We start from the raw sequence: 17,849 nt of genomic DNA, 5'->3' as shown, positions 1-17,849 counted from the left end.
CTTGATGTTTAAGGATATGGAGTAAAATCTTGTTTTGTAAACTAATAACACAAAACCCTATAACACTGTTTTTCAGCATTCCTCAGAACCCCATTGAGTGTTATTAAGAGCTTATAACTTGCCAGAAAGTGAATAAGTGATTTATGTGCATTTAATCCTCGCAAGAAACCCATCAGGTAAGAGACATTATTGAGGCAACGGAAGGTTGAGAAGGCTAAGAAATCTATCTAAGGCCACTAGCTAATCAGGGGTGAAATTTGCACCCAGGCAGCATGACATCAGAGTCCATGCATTTACCTACCTATACTACATTGCCCTCTTTCATTAATAGAAGAAAAGATTCTATCTGTATTCTAATAAATTGGTTAATACTGTGTCAATAGCCCTGGCAGAAGGTTAAATGTGTTCATTGTTATTTATCACACATTCTAGCACTTCCTAGGTTCTATGAAGCCCTGTGGTTTACTTTTCGTGGTAGATGGTATAATGTCTACCTCGCTACAGGAGCATTCATCTTCCTATCCTCTTCAAGGCAGAGACATGGACTTGCTTTGACTAATGAAATGTGAGAAGTGACACGTGTCAATTCTAGACAGAGGCATTAAGAGCCAAAGGCTGTTGTCCCTGCTCTTCTCCACCTCTGTCCAAGCAACACACACAATTCCACACAGTGCTTCTCTGTCCTACTGGCTCTGAGTAAAGACAGTACCAGTGATAGACCAGAGGCTGCTGCTGACGCAAATGGACATTTGTGAGTGAGATACAAAGCATGGTTGTTTTAAATTACTAAGATTTGTACTGGTTGTTACCTGGCTTATCCTGATTGTTTACCAAATTTGTTTCACCTTGGAACCTGTTTTTCACAGAATACCTGTTAACACCTAATAAGATACTGATATGACACAGAAAATGGCTGGAGAAACTCGCCCCTCATGCAATATTATTAAAAGATAAAAACAGAAATGTTTTGGAGTCAGTGTAAAAAGCCTTCATGTCACAGCAAGATTGAGGCCTGAGGAAAACAATACTTAAAACTGACAATTTTTTCTATGATGTTCTCCCCAGCAACAACTTCATAAAGATACCTATACACAATACAGCTAAGCCCCAAGAGTCACTTGAATATATTAATCCATTCATTCACTAATTATTTTCTGAATGGTCACTAGATGCTACCAGTATCAGTTCCCACTCCCAATCCACCATGTGTTTGTGTCCCTAACTCACCCAGAAATAATGTAGAAAACTCTAGCTTCCCAACTTGTCTCACAGAAGTTTAAAATATTTTATTAACCTCATTGTGATGACTTTATTGAGATGTCAAGATGGCTAGGATATAGTTCCCAGTGATTCAGTGGAACACTTGTCTGGGTGTGCTGTGAATGGATTTTGCAGATGTCACTGGAGTCCCTAATCAGTTGAGTGTAAGCAAGGGAGATTATCCAGAATAACTGGGTGGGCCTGAATTAATCAGTCAGAAGGCTTTAAAAGCAAGGCTGAGAGAAAAAAGACATTGCGCTTTGGCTTTTGTCTATGGCTCAAATGCCACACATTATTCTGCAACTTATTTTACTCGACAAAATATTTTGGAAATTTATCCATATTAACATAGGTAACTCTAGTTTTGTTTTCTCCCTTTGATAATCTTCCATTATATGAACATACTAAAAGTAATTTATCTATTCTCCTGTCTATGGACACTTATGCTTTTCAATATTATTGCTTCTACATAAAAAGCTACCATAAGCATTATTAATACATCTCTCTATATGAACATGTATAAGAGTTACTGTAAAGTACATATCTAGAGGAGGAAATTTTCTTCAGCTTTACCAGATATTGGCAAGTCACTCTATAAAGTTGTTGAACAAATTTATAATACCACCAGTAGTGTACAAGCTGTACCCTTATTCCAGACCCTCACCAGCACTTAGCATTTTCAGCCTTTGTAATCTTTTTTTTTTCTCAGCCTTTGTAATCTTGATCAGGTTGATAGATATGAGCCAAAATCTCACTTTCAATTTTATTTTCATTTCCAGTGGGATTGAGCATCTCACTTTTATTAGACATTTAAATTTCTTCTGTGCACTGCCTGCTCATTTCCTTTATATACTTTTCTATTAAGAGTTTTCTGCTTTTCATACCGACTTTTAAAATTCTTAATATAATTTATCATTGGTTATGATCACTGTATATATTTGTTTCTGTCTCTGAGATGTTTTCTACTTTCTGTTAAAAGCAACATTTTTATCAGAATTTTATAATTTTAGTGTATTCAAAATGATCACTGCTTTCTTTCATAGTTTGCTTCTTGATGCTTTCTCAGCCTTGCTCTGTGGTCTCCTACTAATTCTGTGATGCCTGGGTATCCTTTCAAAAATGTCCTTCGGTTAAAACTGAACAGAGACATTCTCTGTTGCTTTCCAACTAAGAAAACCTTAAAACCACATTACGACTTTATCTGAAAAATAATTAAACTTCAGGCAGGAAAATCTTTGCATAATAATGCAAAAGGCCTGCTTAATTCCTGAACAAACATATTATCTTTCTTCAAAATCTGAGATCAGGTAGCAGATATAACAACACATGGGTGAGATTCATAGCATATTTATATTTCTGTATTATGTGAACTCATATGCAAACAAAAAAGTCATATGGGTAATGTATACTTTTGAAAAAACAAATTAATTATTAAATATAGTGTGAAATGGAGACATTTTCACATTACTTCTCATTATCATGGAACTTTCTGCAGGTTTCTGTCAGTCCTTGCCTTTTGTGAAGCTGACTCTGAGTAAGAAAGATAAGTACAATTAAAAGAGAACACAACAGAATGCAAAAATCTGAGTTATAATTCTCAAGTCACTTCTCAAAATTAGACAAACTAAAGCCACTTGCAAAATGATTAGAATAACTGTAAGGAATATAAAAATCTCAGAGGCTTATGAAGACGAGGCTGTTTCATCTACTAAGATTTGCCCTTAGTCATCCAGTCTTAAGAATAACGGTTGTTCTTAGAATCTCTCAAGGGGCAAGAGATGAAACCAAAACAGTTTTTTTCTTTCTTTCTGAGATAGCTAAAAAACATTAAGGAGGCATAACCCATTAATTTAAAGTTACATCTTACCGAAAAGTGCTGCTAGATTTTTTTTTTTTCCTGTCACAACAAAATTGGTGCTGTGATAACTGATTCCATGAAACTGAACTTCTCCAATTCCAACTCCAAGACATGTATATAGCCTCTATACACCTAGCAATGATTTTATATATTTATATATATATATATATATATATATATATATATATAGTGTGTGTGTGTGTGTGAAAACATATTTAACCATGTTTCAGGATTCAGGAGAGTAAAAAATATAGTTAGAAGTCTCAAAGTGTGCAATTCCTATTTGGCTTTTTCACTGAGTCCCTTTCTAGATTTGTTTGTTCTGATCCAGGTGCCAAAAAGTGCTCATAAACATGATGACATGAGGTAGGAATTTCAGAAACCAAGGAGTAGAATCCAACCATATCTTGGCCTACAGTTTCCTTTGTCAGAAGTTCCAGGGATCAAGGGTCAACACTAACTTGCTATTGAAAATTCTATTCTATGTGGCTCCTAATGTACTTTGGGTAAAACACAATTGGTGTGCTTAATGCTTTAATTGGTTTTCACACTGGGTTTTGTTTGCATATGTTTGGGAGTGAATAATCCATAAGGAAGAGCCTTTCTCTTATTGCTTTCATCTTGTTTCAATTTTCTTGATAGAGTTCCTTTGCATAAAGAATGCTCACCTTATGGCCAAATGTCACCTTACCCTCACAAGTGGTAAGAATTTGTAGGAATACTCAATAATAGAGAGCACTTAATGGGTAGTACCAATATTATTCTTTTATAGCCAGTGTACTCACTGTTTATAAATAGAAAAGGAAGAGTAATGTTAACAAAGATGAGAAATAGTCCTCTGGCTAATCTTCCAAATCATTTTATCTGTAATTAATCTGTAGTCAGAACAGGAAGTTGACATAAAGTAAAAAAGGTTGTTCTGACAAGACCTCTTCATTGGGTAAGAGTCTCTTAATTAAAATGTGGGATTTCCGAGTATATGTTGTTTCTAAGTGGCGGGAAATTATGTTAACATGCAGCATTAACTATTTAGGAGACCAAAGGCAAACTGGAAAGAATAGTAAAAACTGGCAAATGTCATGTCCTTGGTTGCACTTACTTTCTTTGTAAATATTCTATCTTTCCACAATACATACTATAGCAAATTTTTAATCTCCATTGGGGAAAGTAAAGCCATTAAAAAGTTTTAAACGATTTGATATCAGTTTTTGGTGCTCATATTTTAAGATCTTCTAAAGTAATACACATATTAGATTGCTGGTCTAGATAAATATATTAAATAGATTTTTCATTTTTATTTTACAGTCCACATTTCAGAACAGTGTTACAAACCCCCAGTGGTACTTCAGGTCTGAGTACTTGGCAAAGTAGATATTGGTGCCTCATTACAGCAAACAAACTGACATATGTGTAAGTCATTTCTAACAGGGTTAGGTGCATATATATTTAAGAAAAGAAGGATTTGCTCATTATTTCCTTCCTCATGGTGGAGCACATCAGGCTCTGCAATCAAATAAAACTGTACTGGGAGAGCGTAAAGTGAAATATTTTTACAATAACTAGGAGAGTAAGCATTTGCTTCTTTCTAAAGAAAGAGAAACCACCCATCTTCACTGGCAACAGTTGTGATAGTGACAGGCATCATTTGTCCTGTTACTCTCAGGAAGTCTTTCTCCCTGTCCTTATCAGCAGGGTAGGCAACAGCAACTAAGTCCCTTTGCAATGGCATAATTTTATGCCCCAGGAAGTTTACATAATCCAAATACTGCTTTGGAATAACTTCAGAACAAATTGGACTTTTGAGAAGAGTCTGTTAGGAGTAAAGGAAGTGCTTCCCACAACCCTGAAATTGTACGACCCTAATTTGCCAATAAACATGCATAATGGCCCGAACGTTGCCGTTGGAGAGTAGCCTGTTCCTTACATTGCTGTCAGTGGGACTGGGGCTCCTGTTTCACTCTCAGCAGGGAGCAAAGGAGGGCCACTCTTTTCACTTGTTCCATGCTTGTCCAATTGGTAAATTTAGGGTAAAGGTCCCTGCATTTGTGAGTCTTAGGGTGTTATATCTTGCTGTCTGTCATATTGTCAACAGATCTCTGAAGGCCAGGACTCATCTGTGCTTCCAGTACTCCACTCACTTTTGACGGAAATGTAAACTAATTCAAATTTCCAATTCTCTGCCACCACAAAAGAGAACAAGAAAAATCTCTATAAACTGGTATGAGCAATTACCAGTATAAGTCATTGTGAAAAGGTAAAAACAAGTGCGTACAGTATATGACTCTGGCGCCAAAAAAAAAACAGAAAAATGAAGGGAGGGAGGAAGGAAGAAAGGGATGGAAGGAAAAGCCATAAAATAATGAAAATGATGGGGAAGATGGGAACAAGGAAGGACAGAAATGGTAAGAAGTGTACCACCTTTTTATAGTCTAAGTTTTGAACCATAACAATATTTTATCATGTTTTACATATTCAAAAATAAAATCAGAAGCATGAAAAAATAAACCCTAAATCATATAGAGAGAGAAATAAATGGACATAACTCCATAACAAATTGATAACATTGATTATGAAAAAATAAATTAAAAAGAGAACTTCCAGATACAGAACTTAATGTACTATTTCAAGGAAAGAAATAAATCCAAAGAGGTCTTAAAGTTGACTTAGTAAGTTTGCTATTAGTGGAAATATTAGTACTGTAATGCTAAAACTATTACCTGTGTGTGTACATATAGACTAAATTTAATATGTAAATATAATAATGTCATTAGAGTCTAGGATTTTCACTGTAAGCAAGAGGATATTCAAATACAAAACTTTAAAAATGGGCTTCCCTGGTGGCGCAGTGGTTGAGAGTCCGCCTGCCGATGCAGGGGATACGGGTTCGTGCCCCGGTCTGGGAAGATCCCACATGCCGTGGAGCGGCTGGGCCCGTGAGCCATGGCCGCTGAGCCTGCGCGTCCGGAGCCTGTGCTCCACAATGGGAGAGGCCACAACAGTGAGAGGCCCACATACCGCAAAAAAAAAAAAAAAAAAAAAAAACTTTAAAAATATCAGCAAGGAAACACTGTACTATTACATTTGACTGGAAATATCTATATGAACTCATGTTATTTGCAAGATATACATTACCTAAAGCTCTATCTGTAACAGAGAAGAACAAACCTGACTCGATATTGGATCTATTCCTTTAGCTCTAACCTCTGTGCTCTGTTGCCTGTGCTGAGTCATGGTGGCTCTGCACATTTCCTGAAAGAATGTTCCCTATAGCCCGAAATATACATAATAGCCCTGTCTCAATGTTCTGCCTCCCAGGCTTGAGCTTTAAAGGTATAACATTCTTCCATTCATATAAAGATAAAAAGTTGCAGAACAGAAAATAACCATTGTCTTGTTGGAGGTTTACAGGACCATTGTGACCAGGCCTAAGTGGAGAGCTGCAACAACATAGGATTGTCACACCCCCTCTGGTGACTGGCAAGCACCAAGAAGTCTGCAACAACCAGCCACACTCCCCTCCCCTTTTAGTATAAAAGAAGCCTGAATTATAACGCAGGTAAGACGGTTCTCTGGGACACTAATCCACTGTCTTCTGAGTCTGATGGCTTTCCAAATAAAATCACTATTTCTTGCCCCAACACCTGTCTCTGGATTTATTGACCTGTCATGCAGCAAGGAGTAGGAGCTTGCACTCAGTAACATGTCTACCTACTGAAAGGATCTACAAGAAATGCCACATCAGTAACAATGAACACATTACACCCAGAAATTGTTTTCTAAATATCATTCTTCTCGAAATGGTCTAGAGCTCCTCGGGAAAATAGCTGGTTCCATGTGTGCTGCAGAAAAAGTAGGAGAACCTGGAACAGCTTGCAGTTCCAGAAAGCAAGGGACTGCTCAGTGATTAATGGGGTCACACCAAAAGGACCCAGGAGCCAGCTTGCAAGAGCTGTCAGCAGCCAAAAATGACTAACAGATGTAAAGGGTATAACAAATATATACTACAAATAATTTGTTTACAGTGATACTTTTATTTTTAAAGGAAAGAAGGAGATAAAGAGGAAGAAGGAAGCTAGCTAGTAAATGTAGGACAGAATTAGAAAATGACCATTCTTCATTGTAATATTTTGTTTAGGCCAGGATCATCAATGGACACTAAACCCCTGGGTAAGAGAATACTGGGAAATAGATTATCATAGTAGCAAAGTATCATATATCATAGATTGATTGTTGATTACTGAGGGAGAATTGGCAATTAAAAGGTCTGACAGTCATCACTGCAACCCAAGTGTAACAAAAGTAAGGTCACCAACAGTGGGATAACCTAACATTTATGCACCTCCTGATATAAGACATCAAGAAGAATAAATCACTTATGTAGCATTATTGTAAGAAATGTTTATCCAGCATTAAATCATGAGGAAACCAGCAAACAATTCCAGAATGTGTGACATTCTATGAGCTGAATGGCTTGGGCTCTTTAAATATTCAAGTTCACTTTAAAAAGAGGCAAAAGAGACAGAAAATTAAATTCAATTGTGAACTTTGAGTCTTGGATCAAAAAGAAAGAGCTTTAAAAGATAATACAGGAAAAAACTGGGAAATTTGTGTATGGACTCTACATAGTCTTTGATCCAGCAATTTCACTTGGAGAAATTTATCCTAGAGATACAGTCACAGAAATAGACAAAACTACATAAAACCATTTGCAATAGCAAAAAAAAAGGAAGAACCTCAAAGTTCATCAAAATGAGAGCTATTTAATCTAGGTATTATTATATAGTCACTGAAAATCAAAACAAATTTATTTGTACTAAAATGATCAGCTGTCCAAGATAAATATACTGCCAAGCAGGAGGAAAGGCAAGCCCTAGGACAGTATTATGTTTTGACACTATTTTTCTTTTAAATAATCTTAACAAATACTGACAAAATTAAAAGCTTATTTATATTATAACATATAATATTTCTACATGGCATGATCTGAGGATGCACTGTCTATAACAGATACTACAGAATTCAGTCTTTTCACAAAGCATGTGTTATTTTATAATATCTTCAATTTAAATTCCCCCTTCTCCTACTACTCTTGCTAAGAAAACGTGTGCAAAACAAATGCAAAACCCCAAACAGTAACATTTCTAGAATAAAACATGGGAGAAAATCTCTATTACTTAAGGCAAATATTTCATAGACATGACATCGAAAGAATGGTCCATTAAAGAAAAACTGATAGATTTCATCAAAATTAATATCTGTTCTTCAAAAGGCACTGTTAATAAAATGAAAAGGAAAGTCACATACTGGTAGAAAATATTTTAAATCACATATCTGATAAAAGATATATCTCAAATATATTAACAAAAAATTCTCAAATTTTAATAACCACAAAAAAATGGACAAAATTTGAACAAGTGTTTCAGCAAATAAGCCTATGATAATATACTCAACATCACTAGTCACTAAAGAAATGTGAATGAAACCATAATTAGATACCATTAAAGATCTATTAAAATGTTTTTTTAAAAAAAACCCTACAATATCAAGTGTTGTGGAGGATGCAGAGCAACCTCCTAAAAAGCAAATGTATACTTATCATGTGACCCAGAAACTCTACTCCCAAGTATAATAAAAATATAAAACTCTATTTATGAACATTTACAATAGCCAAAACAGGAGAAAACCCCAAACATCTCTCAACAAGAGAATGGATTAACAATCCATATAATGTTACACTGCTCAGAAATAAAAAGGAAAAACAACTGGTCAACAAAACATGGGTGAATCTAAAATGCATCCTGGTAGGTGAAAGAAGCTGGATTCAAAAGGGCACATGTTGTATAATTCCATTTATTTGACATTCTTGCAAGCGTACAATCATAAGACCAATTCTTGAGAGGGGATGGAGATGTTAGGAGGATTTGTATAATAAAGAGCATGCGACCTTTATGGGGGTGAAGGAACTATTTTAAAATCTCTATTGTGGTGGTGATTATACAACTGTCTACATTTGTCAAATGTCACAGAGCTAATCACCAAAAACAGGAAATCTTAATACATGTAAATTGAGTGAAAATAAGGACACATTATATCAAATTTTGTTAGTTTTAGCTAAACTGCTTAGAGGGAAATTTATGGGATTAATGCTCATATTTAAAAAAAAGAATTTTCTCTAATCAATGATCTACGCTTCAATTTAAGAAATAAAAAGATAAGCAAATTTAATCTAAAGGAAGGCAAGAACAAAAGCAAGCATAAAAATCAATGAAATAGAAACAGAAAAGTGATAAAGAAAATGAGCTAAGATATAGACCTTCAAGATGGTGGAGGAGTAAGGCATGGAGATCAACTTCTTCCTCACAAATATATCAGAAACACATCTACATGTGGAACAACTCCTACAGAACACTTACTGAACGCTGGCAGAAGGCCTCAGCCTTCCCAAAAGGTAAGAAACTCCCCACGTACCTGGGTACGGCAAAAGAAAAAAAGAAAAAAAAATACAGACAGGGCCTGCACCTCTAGGAGACAGCAATGAAGGAGGGAAAGTTTCCACACACTAAGGAGCCCCTTCACTGGAAGAGAGTGGGGGTCACAGGGGGAAAGCTTCGGAGCCACAGGGGAGAGCACAGCAATAGGGGTGCAGAGGGCAAAGCAGAGAGATTCCTGCACAGAGGTAACGACGAGCACTCACCAGCCCGAGAGGCTTGTCTGCTCACCCACCGGACAGGTGGGGGCTGGGAGCTGAGGCTCGGGCTTCGGAGGTGAGACCCCAGAGAGAGGACTGGGGTTGGCTGTGTGAAAACAGCCTGAAGGGGGCTAGTGGACCACAGCTAGATGGGAGAGAGTCCGGGAAAAAGTCTGGAACTGCCTAAGAGGCAACAGACCATTGTTTCGCGGTGTGCGAGGAGAGGGGATTCAGAGCGCCGCCTAAATGAGCTCCAGAGACAGGTGCGAGCCATGGCTATCAGTGCGGACACCTGAGACGGGCATGGGACACTAAGGCTGCTGTTGCCGCCACCAAGAAGCCTATGAGCAAGCACAGGTCACTCTCCACACCTCCCCTCCCGGGAGCCTGTGCAGCCCACCACAGCCAGGGTCCCGTGAACCAGGGACAACTTCCCCAGGAGAAAAAATGGCGTGCCACAGGCTGTTGCAACATCACGCCGGCCTCTGTCACCACAAGCTCACCCCACATTTTGTACCCCTCCCTCCCCCCACCGCCTGAGTGAGCCAGAGCCCCCGAATAAGCTGCTCCTTTAACCCCGTCCTGTCTGAGGGAAGAATACACGCCCTCAGGTGACCTACACCCAGAGACGGGGCCAAATGCAAAGCTGAACCCCAGGAGCTGTGCAAACAAAGAAGAGAAAGGGAAATTTCTCCCAGCAGCCTCAGGAGCAGTGGATTAAATCTCCACAAGCAACCTAATGTGCCCTGAATCTCTGGAATACCTGAATAGACAATGAATCATTCCAAAATTGAGGCAGTGGACTTTGGGAACAACTGTAGACTTGGGGTTTCCTTTCTGCATCTAATTTGTTTCTGGTTCTATGTTTATCTTAGTTTAGTAATTAGAGTTTGTTATCATTGGTAGATTTTTTTATTGATTTGGTTGCTCTCTTCCTCTTTTATTTTTTTATATATATATATTTTTTTCTCTTTTTGTGAGTGTATATGTGTATGCTTCTTTGTCTGATTTTGTCTGTATAGTTTTGCCTTTACCATTTTTCCTAGGGTTCTGTCTGTCCGTTTTCTTTTTTGTTTGTTTGTTTTAGTATAGTTTTTAGCACTTATTATCATTGCTAGATTTGTTGTTTGGTTTGGTTGTGCTCTTCTTTCTTTTTTTTAAATTTTTTTATTACTTTTTAATTTTTTTATTTTTAATAATTTTTAAAATTTTTATTTTAATAAATTTATTTTATTTATTTATTTTCTTTCTTTCTTTTTTTCTCCCTTTTCTTCTGAGGTATGTGGCTGACAGGGTCTTGGGGCTCCAGCCAGCTGTCAGGCCTGTGCCTTTGAGGTGGGAGAGCTGATTCAGGACATTGGTCCAGGAGAGACCTCCCGGCTCCATGTAATATCAAACAGTGAAAGCTCTCCCAGATATCTCCATCTCAACACTAAGACCCAGCTCCACTCAATGACCAGCAAGCTACAGTGCTGGACAAACTATACCAAACAACTAGGAAGACAGGAACACAACCCCACCCATTAGCAGACAGCCTGGCAAAAGTCATAACAAGGTAACAGACACCCAAAAAAGCACCACTGGATGCAGTTCTGCCCACCAGAAGGACAAGATCCATTTCATCCACCAGAACACAGGCACCAGTCCCCTCCACCAGGAAGCCTACACAACCCACTGGGAGCAGACACCAAAAACAACAGGAACTAGGAACTTGCAGCCTGCAAAACGGAGACGAGACGCCAAACACAGTAAGATAAGCAAAATGAGAAGACAGAGAAACACACAGCAGATGAAAGAGCAAGGTAAAACCCCACCAGACCAAACAAATAAAGAGGAAATGGGCAGTCTACCTGAAAAAGAATTCAGAGTAATGATAGTAAAGATGATCCAAAATCTTGGAAATAGAATGAAGAAAATACAAAAATGTTTAAGAAGGACCTAGAAGAACTAACGAGCAAACAAACAATGATGAATAACACAATAAATGAAATTAAAACTTCTCTAGAAGGAATCAATAGCAAAATAACTGAGGCAGAAAAACGAGTAAGTGACCTGGAAGATAAAATAGGGAAATAACTACCACAGAGCAGAATAAAGAAAAAAGAATGAAAAGAATTGAGGACAGTCTCAGATACCTCTGGGACAATATTAAATGCACCAACATAAGAATTATAGGGGTCCCAGAAGAAGAGGAGAAAAAGAAAGGGGCTGAGAAAATATTTGAAGAAATTATAGTTGAAAACTTACCTAATACGAGAAAGGAAATAGTCAATCAGTCCAGGAAGCGCAGGGAGTCCCATACGGCATACGTACAAGGAGAAACACGCCAAGAAACATATTAATCAAACTATCAATAATTAAATACAAAGAAAAAATATTAAAAGCAGCAAGCATAAAACAACAAATAACAAGGAAATCCCCATAAGATTAACTGCTTATCTCTCAGCAGAAACTCTGCAAGCCAGAAGGGAGTGGCAGGACATATTTAAAGTGATGAAAGGGAAAAACCTACAACCAAGATTATTCTACCCAGCAAGGATCTTGTTGAGATTCAACAAAGAAATTAAAACTTTTAGAGACAAGCAAAACTAAGAGAATTCAGCACCACCAAACCAACTTTACAACAAATGCTAAAGGAACTTTTCTAGGCAGGAAACACAAGAGAAGGAAAAGACCTACAATAACAAACCCAAAACACTTGAGAAAATGGCAATAGGAACATACATGTCGATAATTACCTAAAACGCAAATGGATTAAATGCTCCAACCAAAAGATATAGACTGGCTGAATGGATACAAAAACAAGACCCGTATATATGTTGTCTACAAGAGACCCACTTCAGACCTAGGGACACATACAGACTGAAAGTGAGAGGATGGAAAAAGATATTCCATGCAAATGGACATCAAAAGAAAGCTGGAGCAGCAATTCTCATATCAGACAAAACCAACTTTAAAATAAAGACTATTACAAAAGACAAGGAGGACACTACATAATGATCAGGGGATTAATCCAAGAGAAGATTAACAATTGTAAATATTCATACACCCAACATAGGAGCAACTCAATACATAAGGCAAATGCTAACAGCCATAAAAGGGGAAATAGTAACACAATCATAGTAGGGGACTTTAACACCCCACTTTCACCAATGGACAGATCATCCAAAATGAAAATAAATAGGGAAACACAAGCTTTAAATGGTAAAATAAACAAGGTGGACTTAATTCATATTTATAGGACATTCCATCCATAAACAACAGAATACACTTTCTTCTCAAGTGCTCATGGAACATTCTCCAGGATAAATTGTATCCTGGGTCACAAACCAAGCCTTGGTAAATTTAAGAAAACTGAAATTGTATCAAGTATCTTTTCTGACCACAACGCTATGAGACTAGATATCAATTACAGGAAAAAATCTGTAAAGAATACAAACACATGGAGGCTAAACAATACACTACTAAATAACCAAGAGATCACTGAAGAAATCAAAGAGGAAATCAAAAAATACCTAGAAAAAAATAACAATGAAAACACAGTGACCCAAAACCTCTGGGATGCAGCAAAAGAAGTTCTAAGAGGGAAGTTTATAGCAATACACTCCTACCTCTAGAAACAAGAAACATCTCAAATAAACAATCTAACCTTACACCTAAAGCAATTAGAGAAAGAAGAACAAAAAAACCCCAAAGTTAGCAGAAGGAAAGGAATCATAAAGATCAGATCAGATATAAATGAAAAAGAAATGAAGGAAACAATAGCAAAGATCAATAAAACTAAAAGCTGGTTCTTTGAGAAGATAAACAGAATTGATAAACCATTCACCAGACTCATCAAGAAAAAAAGGGGAGAAGACTCAAATCAATAGAATTAGAAATGAAAAAGAAGTAACAACTGACACTGCAGAATTACAAAGGATCATGAGAGATTACTACAAGCAACTATATGCCAATAAAATAGACAACCTGGAAGAAATGGACAAATTCTTAGAAAAGTACAACCTTCCGAAACTGAACCAGGAAGAAATAGAAAATATTAACAGACAAATCACAAGCACTGAAATTGAGACTGTGATTAAAAATCTTCCAGCAAACAAAAGCCCAGGACCAGATGGCTTCACAGGCGAATTCTATCAAACATTTAGAGAAGAGCTAACACCTATCCTTCTCAAACTCTTCCAGAATATAGGAGAGGGAGGAACTTTCCCAAACTCATTCTAAGAGGCCACCATCACCCTGATACCAAAACCAGAAAAAGATGTCACAAAAAAAGAAAACTATAGGCCAATATCACTGATGAACATAGATGTAAAAATCCTCAACAAAATACTAGCAACAGTACATTAAAAGGATAATACACCATGATCGAGTGGGTTTTATACCAGGAATGCAAGGATTCTTCAATATACGCAAATCAAGAAGTGTGATAGCCCATATTAACAAACTGAAGGAGAAAAACCATAAGATCATCTCAATAGATGCAGAAAAAGCTTTTGACACAATTCAACACCCATTTATGATAAAACCCCTCTAGAAAGTAGGCCTAGAGGGAACTTACCTCAACATAATAAAGGCCATATATGACAAACCCACAGCCAACATCGTTCTCAATGGTGAAAACTAACATCAGGAACAAGACAAGGTTGTCCACTCTCACCACTATTATTCAACATAGTTTTGGAAGTTTTAGCCACAGTAATCAGAGAAGAAAAAAAGGAATCTAAATCAGAAAAGAAGAAGTAAAGCATTCACTGTTTGCAGATGACATACTATGCATAAAGAATCCTAAAGATGCTACCAGAAAACTAATAGAGCTAATCAATGATTTGGGTAAAGTAGCAGGATACAAAATTAATGCACAGATATCTCTTGCATTCCTATGTACTAATGATGAAAAATCTGGAAGAGAATTTAAGGAAACACTCCTATTTACCACTGCAACAAAAAGAATAACATACCTAGGAATAAACCTACCTAAGGAGAGCACTGGGTCTGAGTGAATATAAGAATGCAGGCATGGAGAGGTGTGCATGGAGAGGCAAGCAACAGCATTAACAGCCACACTTCTAGAAGATTCTAGCCAGTGTGCAGGAAAGCAGTAGAGAGTAGGAATGAATGGAAGAAGGACCCAGGGTCAGGAGACCGTTGGGTGGGCAGAGCCAGTGGCCAGGGAGGTTCTAGTCTGTTCTGCCTCACAGCAGCCACCCCCTCTACGCTGCCATGCTGAGCTAGCACCTGGGCCTGGGATTGGGCCTCAGCCTCTGCCGTGCCCGCCACCTCCTGCTGCCTCCCGCTGCCTCCGGATCATAGACCCCCTCAAAGTGAGCGAGCTTCGAGCCTTCGTGAAAATGTGCAAGCAGGACCCAAGTGTTCTGCACACCTGAGGAAATGTGCTTCCTGAGGGAGTGGGTGGAGAGCATGGGGGGTAAAATACCACCTGCTACTCATAAAACTAAATTGGAAGAAAATACCAAGGAAGAAAAAACAGTAAGAAGGAGGAGGAAAACAAAGACAGACAAACGATCAAGTGAGGAAAGTGATCTAGAAATTAACAATGAAGGTGTGATTGAACCAGACCCTGATGCCCCTCAAGAAATGGGAGATGAAAATGTAGAGATAACTGAGGAGATGATGGATCAGGCAAAAGATAAAAAAGTGTCTGCCACTGATGCCCTAAATGATGGTGAACTACAGAAAGCCATTGACTTGTTCACAGATGCAATCAAGCTAAATCCTCGTTTGGCCATTCTGTATGCCAAGAGATCAAGTGTCTTCATCAAATTACAGAAGCCAAATGCTGCCTTCCAAGACTGTGACACAGCTATTGAAATAAATCCTGATTCTGCTCAGCCACACAAGTGGCAAGGGAAAGCACACAGACTTTTGGGCCATTGGGAAAAAGCTGCCCATGATCTTGCCCATGGCTGTAAGCTGGATTATGATGAAGATGCTAGTGCAATGCTGAAAGAAGTTCAACTAAGGGCCCAGAAAATCGCTGAACACAGGAGAAAGTATGAGCGAATACGTGAAGAGCACGAGATCAAAGAAAGAATAGAAAGGGTCAAGAAGGCTAGGGAAGAACATGAGAGAGCTCGGAGGGAGGAAGAAGCCAGATGACAATCAGGGGCTCAGTATGGCTCTTTTCCAGGTGGCTTTCCTGGCAGAATGCCTGGTAATTTTCCTGGAGGAATGCCTGGAATGGGAGGGAGCATGCCTGGAATGGCAGGAAAGCCTGGGCTCAATGAAATTCTTAGCGATCCAGAGGTACTTGTATGGCTATACAGGATCCAGAAGTTATGGTGGCCTTCCAGGATGTGGCTCAGAACCCCGGGAAATATGTCAATATATCAGAGCAACCCAAAGGTTATGAATCTCATCAGTAAATTGTCGGGCAAATTTGGAGGTCAAGCATAATGCCCTTCTGACAAATAAAGCCCCTGCTGAAGGAAAAGCAACTTAGATCACCTCGTGGATGTTGCAATAATACAAACCAGTGTACCTCTGACCTTCTCATGAAGAAAGCTGGGGTGCTTTGAAGATAATCCCTACCCCTCTGCCCCAAATGCAGCTGAAACATTTTACAGTGGTTTTCCATTAGTGTATTCATTCAGATAATGTTTTCTTACTAGAAATTAAAATTTTTAAACAATTTTTAAAACTTAAAAATATTTAAAACAAATTAAAACGGTGTGTTAATCCCTACATCTTTCTTTACTAATCATTTTGGTTTTTTCCTTTGAATTAATTAGGCAAGGAAGATACTTCAGTATGGAAGATTTATTGTTCAAGTTTGAGTGAAATAAAGATTTATTAGTGGGAGGAAAATGTAACATTTAAATATATAAAGTTTGAGTTCGATATATGGTCACTGAGGCATTTTGATTTGTCTTTTTAATTGCTTTATTATTTTTTTTTTTTAATGACTGGCTTCCATGAAACTACTGGGACCACCAGTATTGCAGTAGGACCTGGGTAGGGACTGGAAGTACTTGTCAGGGCAGCAGTAATCTTACTACATTTTATATGATGTGTACCCTTGTGCAGATGCACTTAAATCTTACACTGTGGTGAAGGGATGATTTTTATACTGCTGCAGTAAAATTGGATTACTTAGCTCTGTTTTTCTCTGATATCTAAAATAAATGTTTCATATTTCCACATAGGGGGAAAAAAAAACCTACCTAAGGAGACAAAAGACCTGTATGCAGAAAACTATAAGACACTGATGAAAGAAATTAAAGATGATGCAAACAGATGGAGAGATATACCATGTTCTCAGATTAGAAGAATCAACATTGGGAAAAATGACTCTACTACCCAAAGCAATCTACAGATTCAATGCAATCCTTATCAAACTACCAAAGGAATTTATCACAGAACTAGAACAAAAAAATTCACAATTTGTATGGAAACACAAAAGATCCCAAATAGCCAAAGCAATCTTGAGAAAGAAAAATGGAGCTGGAGGAATCAGGCTGACTTCAGACTATACTACAAAGCTACAATAATCAAGACAGTATGACAGTGGCACAAAAACAGAAACATAGATCAATGGAACAGGATAGAAACCCCAGAGATAAACCCACGCACATATGGTCACTTTATTTTTGATACAGGAGGCAAGAATATCCAATGGAGAAAAGACAGCCTCTTCAATAAGTGGTGCTGGGAAAACTGGACAGCTACATGTAAAAGATTGAAATTAGAACACTCCCTAACACCATACACAAAAACTCAAAATGGATTAAGGACCTAAATGTAAGGTCAGACACTATCAAACTCTTAGAGGAAAACACAGGCAGAACACTCTTTGACATAAATCACAGCAAGATCCTTTTTGACCCACCTCTTAGAGAAATGGAAATAAAAACAAAAATAAACAAATGGGACCTAATGAAACTTAAAAGCTTTTGCACAGCAGAGGAAACCATAAACAAAATGAAAAGACAACCCTCAGAATGGGAAAAAATATTTGCAAATGAAGCAACTGACAAAAGGTTCATCTCCAAAATTTACAAGCAGCTCATGCAGCTCAATATT

General features: G+C 37.7%; 1 pseudogene; it reads left to right on the top strand.

Moving 5' to 3' along the window:
• The first annotated feature begins 14,920 nt into the window (after positions 1 to 14,920).
• LOC103084273 (hsc70-interacting protein pseudogene) lies at positions 14,921 to 16,223 on the top strand (annotated as a pseudogene).
• Positions 16,224 to 17,849: the final 1,626 nt, after the last annotated feature.

The sequence above is a fragment of the Lipotes vexillifer genome, unplaced genomic scaffold (genome assembly GCF_000442215.2).
Source record: "Lipotes vexillifer unplaced genomic scaffold, Lipotes_vexillifer_v1.1 scaffold1673, whole genome shotgun sequence".
Classification (NCBI taxonomy): domain Eukaryota; kingdom Metazoa; phylum Chordata; class Mammalia; order Artiodactyla; family Lipotidae; genus Lipotes; species Lipotes vexillifer.
The sequence above is the reverse complement of the archived record's forward strand: the minus strand, read 5'-3'. Positions and strand labels throughout refer to the sequence as shown.